The sequence below is a fragment of the Diceros bicornis genome, chromosome 23 (genome assembly GCF_020826845.1).
Source record: "Diceros bicornis minor isolate mBicDic1 chromosome 23, mDicBic1.mat.cur, whole genome shotgun sequence".
Classification (NCBI taxonomy): Eukaryota; Metazoa; Chordata; class Mammalia; order Perissodactyla; family Rhinocerotidae; genus Diceros; species Diceros bicornis.
In genome coordinates, this window is record NC_080762.1 from 16,417,291 (window position 1) to 16,423,509 (window position 6,219).

At 35.3% G+C, this 6,219-nt stretch overlaps 1 non-coding gene across 1 annotated transcript; it reads left to right on the plus strand.

Moving 5' to 3' along the window:
- The first annotated feature begins 4,350 nt into the window (after positions 1 to 4,350).
- Positions 4,351 to 4,423, plus strand: TRNAV-UAC (transfer RNA valine (anticodon UAC)). The gene has a single exon. It is a non-coding gene; the product is annotated as a tRNA-Val (tRNA).
- The last annotated feature ends 1,796 nt before the right edge of the window (positions 4,424 to 6,219 follow it).

A 6,219-nucleotide genomic window follows, 5' to 3' on the forward strand; every position in this document is an offset into this window, starting at 1 on the left:
TATTGTAGAGAAAGTTTCTATTTCCCAATTAGCTAAAATTACGCCTGTAAAAACGTTTGTCTGGACTTCTGTACTTCTCATATTTTGAAATCAATGTCTTGGTTACAAAAAGCACTTGTTAATAAAGTTCTCATATAATTACTTTATCATCAAGTGTGTATAAGCATGTCATGAGTATAAATTTAAGAAACAAAATCAATTAATCTGCCGAAGTATTCATATCGTCTCGTTGGTCCAGCTACATGGTTAAGAAGGAGGTTAATATTCTTTTTAACCAGATGGTCAAGTATAGATTTTTGGACCATTATAATGTGTTTTTTAAGAGCATATATTTCATTTCTCAGCTTAATTTTCACTTTCTGATCCAAAATAGTTTTGGACTCAGCCACTATGTTGACTCCCTGATAGGTTTATCTATCATGGAAGCCTTTCTATCCACAGTAATTCTGGGAGGAAAAAAGATTCAGGCATTTGGCATTTTTTATTTCCTTGTTTTATTGTGATGGTTGTACTTATGCTTAAGTCAAACTATTTATTTATCAATTAAAAATTATTTTTCTTCACAATATTCATAATTTGATTTTAAAGATCTGTATAGTTTAGTGTTTCATACAATTATTACTTACACTTTTCTTTCCAAAGGTATATAATGTTTAGTCTCACTTCTAATTACTCAGTAATAAAGCACATATTTGGCTATCTGACAACTGTACATGGATTTCACTTACTCTGTGTTACAAAATAGCAAGTGATAATTGGAGTGTTATTTTTAAAGAAAATGAAGCATGAGTGTTTGTTATTCCAGGGAGAATATAGTAGTTCATGGCAGGCCAACAATCCCTATGCCAACAACTGGAAAAACTGGGGTAGATATTCTTATAGGCATCGGAGAACTGGAAAAGGACTTGGACTTGACAGTCTAAAATAGAGAATAGGGGCAAGCATTTGGAGGTTGGGCAGTCATTGCCTCCTCTGGACCCTGAAAGTGGTTTGTTTTGATGGGTTCCTGACAGGAGGGGACTTTGCCAGCAAGGAGGCACTTCTGCTTGAGTTCAATTTGTAGAATGTTCTGTTTCTTGATCTGGGTGCTTAATACATGCTTGCCTTCAGTTTTTGAAAATTCATTGAGCTCCACACTTCTGTGTTTGCATTTTTTGTATGCATTTAATACTTAAAAAGTTAAAAAAGTAAATGAAGAGTAGCATCAAAATACACAAACCAGAAAATTTTGTAATTTTATGATATCTGGGAACTCGCTGAGTTGGGAAATGGAACAAGACATAATTTAATGGTGTTTGTAAATAACATTTGATTGAGTGTAATTGTGACAAGATTTGAATGCATTCATGAGTGTCACTGCTTAATTTTCTGTAATCAAAGTTTTTTTTTTTTTAAATACTGTTTGCACAGTGACAAGTTCAACAATTTGTAAAAAGTTAGCTGCTTGGACCTTTTTAGATTTACTGATGAATCTAACATTGTAGTTAGTTTAATCCAGCAGAACAGCACCTCTTGCTGAGCACGTGACATTACACCCAGCGTAATCTGCCCTCTTCTCTCTGACGTGTTCTCGGTTGAACACAGATATATTTCCTGCTGGACAGATTTCCTATGGCTTAATAACACATTATGCTTACCTCACTAGACTTGGACCACACAATACAAGATTGCAACAATGATATGGAGATATTGAATTTGTTTATTTTCTTTGTGTGCATTTGAAAAGCACAGTTAAAACATTTCAAAGACTATAATTACATAGAAGAGATGGCATTTAACAGATAAAAAGTAAGTAGGAAACTCAGGAGTCACATGAAGCCAAGACAGGATGAAGGATGCATGCAGTATGCCAATACACTTGGCTTCCAGAACAATTACCGAGATATAGTAGGCACTCAATAAATACTCTTTGAATTAAATGAATAAATTTTTTTAATTAAAAATTTTTCTCAAAATTGTTGAGCAAAATTAAACTTCACAGAAACACAGCATATGTATCCTGTATCTTTGAGATCATCTTGGCATGTCACTGAATTTCCTCAAAGGCAGATCCCAAATTGAGCGGCCCAGACATAAGACATAATTAGGAACATGTTAAAAGCTTAAGCACAAATTTGTTCATCACAGCATTCATTAATAAATAGAAACTACTTATATATCAACAAATGGGGATTAATTAAATCTATCCATTGAAATATATATACTCTAGTGAATGACATAAGAGAATTTATTTCTGGGAAATGAATGCTCTTAACTTCAGTTATTTACACTATCTAGAAGCATTGCCTCAAAGTAGTTAAAAGCTTAGGGTTGTTTTTTTTTTATAATTAGATAATACAAATGAATACACTTATCATTGTACCCTGCACAGAGTAAGTGCAATATAAGTATTGCTGTTATACATGTTTTATATGTTTTTACAACATGTTGAAACTGTTTTAGCAAACAGGGTAACTTATTATAATAAAAATTATTTCGTGTAAGTTTTCATGGACATGAAAGTGTTTCTGATGTGATGTTTAGTAAAATTGTATGTTAAAAAATTAGTCATTATATGATTTTAACTGCATATAAAATGTAGAAATAGGGCCTGGCCCGGTGGCGCAAGTGGTTACATACGCGCGCTCCACTGCGGCGGCCCCGGGGTTCACCAGTTTGGATCCCGGGTGTGCACCGATGCACCACTTAAGCCATGCTGTGGCGGCGTCCCATATAAAGTAGAGGAAGATGGGCATGGATGTTAGCCCAGGGCCAGTCTTCCTCAGCAAAATAAGAGGAGGATTGGCATCGGATGTTAGCTCAGGGCTGGTCTTCCTCACCAAAAAAAAAAAAAAAAAAGTAGAAATAGAGACGAAAAGAAAAAAAACTTAATGTTCATCTTGAGTTTTTGTCTCCCTCTCTTTTCAATATTTTACCAAAAAATGTCACATTAATCAATTTAATTATCAAAAAACATGGATAATCAAAGTGCACCCTTTTAGGAAAACTGTAAATATTGAGGCAGTTTATGACCAGTATATGCTTGCGACAGTGTAGTATGAAAGCAGCTCTCACATTTCATCATCTAGGCTCAGATTTTAGCTTTATCACTTTCTAGATGTTTGAATCTTGTCTTTTCATGTCCTTTTAAGGCTATGGCCTAAAATTTTGAATATCAGAAATTTTTTGCAAACAAAATGATCTTCAACCCATTAAAAAAAAGAGCTCTCTATTTGAGACAAGTAGGAAAAAAATATTTTGGATGATATACTCTGTAAGTCAAGTTCTTGTTCTCAGATTTATTCCAATTTACAAAGCTCAGGTCCTAAATTGGAAGCTCTAGTTTTCCTAGAAATGCGTCCTTTTCTGCTCAAAGGATCCTGGAAATAGCCCGTACCAAGTCACTTCCCTTTCCTTAAACCCAGGGGAAATCCTCTCCAGAGGCCCAGGCAGTCTGAACAAGCCTGAATTCTCAATCCAGGCCTTGAAGGCCATTGACAAAGGCTGAGCTGATTCATTAAAAGAAGATCGAGAATAAACTCTCCATGCTCTTGCTCTCCATGATTCACAAAATCATTAAAAACCAATATTTAATTGAGTCCTTCTCTGTGTCAGACAGTCTCTGACAAAGACAATTGCAAATTAATTACCAATACAGTTAATTCATGTAAAGGAAATACTCATATTGAGAGATTGAAGGAGGGAGAACTACATACTGTAAAAATCTACATGCAATCTTTTGAAGAAGATGGATCAAGAGAACCCTGTCAGGCAGAGTGTTATAAAATGCGGCCAGAAGTCTAACCAGGAACCTCTTTATCTGACTTCTCCCATGCAATCAAAACCGCCTTATTGCTGAGTGAAATCAAGCCAAGCATGACATATGGAACATCCTTCCTCTACCTCTTTCGTAGTACACAGCATGTGTGGCTTGCCAAACATGTAACTTCTGCCTGGAAAGGATCATCTGTTGTTCCTAGTTGTGACTGACCAGCTATTGTACCAGGGGGGGTGCATCCTTCAGATAGTCCTGAAAAGAACTAGCTCCCCTGTCCTGACTCCGAAAACTCGCAGGCGGCAGTGGATCTGATTAGCAATTCACTGAAGTGTCAACTTCTTATTGAAGAGTTGCATACGAGTGAGTGGATTATGAAGTTTTCTTCTCTTTTCACCTCTTCTGCTTTAGCTTCTTTTCAGACCTTTCAACATTACCTAATTTTTGGACATTTCATTTCTCCTTAAGGAAAAGCTGGAGAAGAGAATAAAAAATGGATAAAAACTGCAACCATTCATTTTCACTTCTGCTAGAATAAAAAAAAATCAATGAAATATTGAAGTTGACACAACTTATAAAAACAAGACCTATAATGTGGTTCCATAGTGTAGCGGTTAGCACATCTGCCTTACACGCAGAAGGTCCTGGGTTCAAGCCCCAGTGGAACCACAAGGCAGTCATTAAGTTTCTCGGGAATATTGAAAAGCAACACGTTTAGATTATCTACAGATTTTCTTTATCTATATCATTCTCCTAACCTAATAATGTAGATAATTTAAATGTTTACCTCTGCTTCCCCCTCTGACCTTGCTGATTTTTTTCCCATAAGTTGTCTTTTTAAGAGTTGGAGAATTGCCTCCCTCTGCATTTTATGTGGACAGACACAGACGCTCTCATGGCCTCAACTCAGGAAAGTAGCAAGGATGATGGAGAAAGACCCAGGGCAAAGAGCCCTGTTGTTTTCACTCAACTACAAGAATTTGAAGAACAGCTAATAATTTTTAATGTTTTTACATAATTTATATATAAAAACACATTAGAATCAGTTGCATATTCAATAATTGTAAAACACGTTAAAAGCTTTGGGCCTCTTGGTTAAAAAGAAAAGATAGTCATTAACAACATTATTTTCAGTTTGAAATGTTTGTTTTACTTGGAAAAGTTAATTTTCCTTTGGCTAGTCTTCTCGAAGACTTTGACCAGTCCATTAAGTTTACCCCAACATTGTTATATGATCCCTCTTTGCTAAACTGCAGTGCGCCTGTTTTATTCTGAGAAGCACATGTGACAGTGCTAATGAGAAGTGTTGGAAACAATGAAACTGCAAGCAAATATTAACAAGCCTTTATTCCAAGAGCATTATTCATGCTCATTTTGGATCTCTGGTGAGTCGGAGAAACAGGCAGAACTGTCCCTGTTATGAATCCATGTATGCATCCTAGTACTGCTAAAGACTCACATGAAGATTTTCTGAATAATAGAATTGCTTTGATCTGATGTCTATTGCTAGTGTGTGAGGGGAGAGACTGACATCTGCAAGAAAATCTGTCTCAACCAATCCTGACTTAATCAGGCCTCAAATGTGCTAATTCAGTCCATGGTCTTCATTTACATTCTAATGAGCTGTGGCAATAACTGAAACGTTTAAGTGCTAATGTAAGAGTGAGTGAGAAACTGAAAGTTTCAGTCAAGAGAAAAGTTCATTAGGTTTTAGGTTATTGAATAGTGTCAGCTCCACATAACACACAGGTACATAATTAGCTCAGCTCTCATATTTTCTCTTGTGTGTCCATTTACTTCTGCTTTAGATCAGACCTCATAGAAGACAGGAAACTTTGGAAGTAAAGAAAATATACCTGGGAAAAAATGTTCTCAAACAACAGAAACAAACTCTGAAGAGTTTTCAGAGGCTTAAAAACTTAATTGAGGGTGAAAGATAAGCAAAAGAGAAGCAGTAATGAAGATATTAATAATTCAAATAGACCCTTAGAAAAATCATTTCTTTCACTAAGGAAAAAAATAGATATTTCTTAATGAGATAAAACTCTCATCTATGTATGATGTCCTTTTTGCTTTTTTTTAGACTGTGGATTTGAAAGTTTCATATCAAAATTGACACCGTCTGAATTCTTAGTCAGCCACATATCTTGTCAATGAAGATAAGTGATGATTTGTGCATGAAGGAATTTCTGCTATGCTTGTAAGACACTTTCCTTTTTATTTTTATATTGCTATCTTAAATAGACATTGCATATCACTTGCTGTGACACAAAATAATTTAAAGCATACACGGCGTATAGAGCACTAAGTGTAGGCAATTCTGCGACAAAAAAAAAAGATTCCAAGTTAACTTAGGGTAATTCAGTAATTAGAAAATAAATATGCATTTGTTTACCTCTGCTAGATTTACTTGTGTTCATTAGCAATAACACTTGCAACAAATGAGCAGAACTAGAACTTCCATC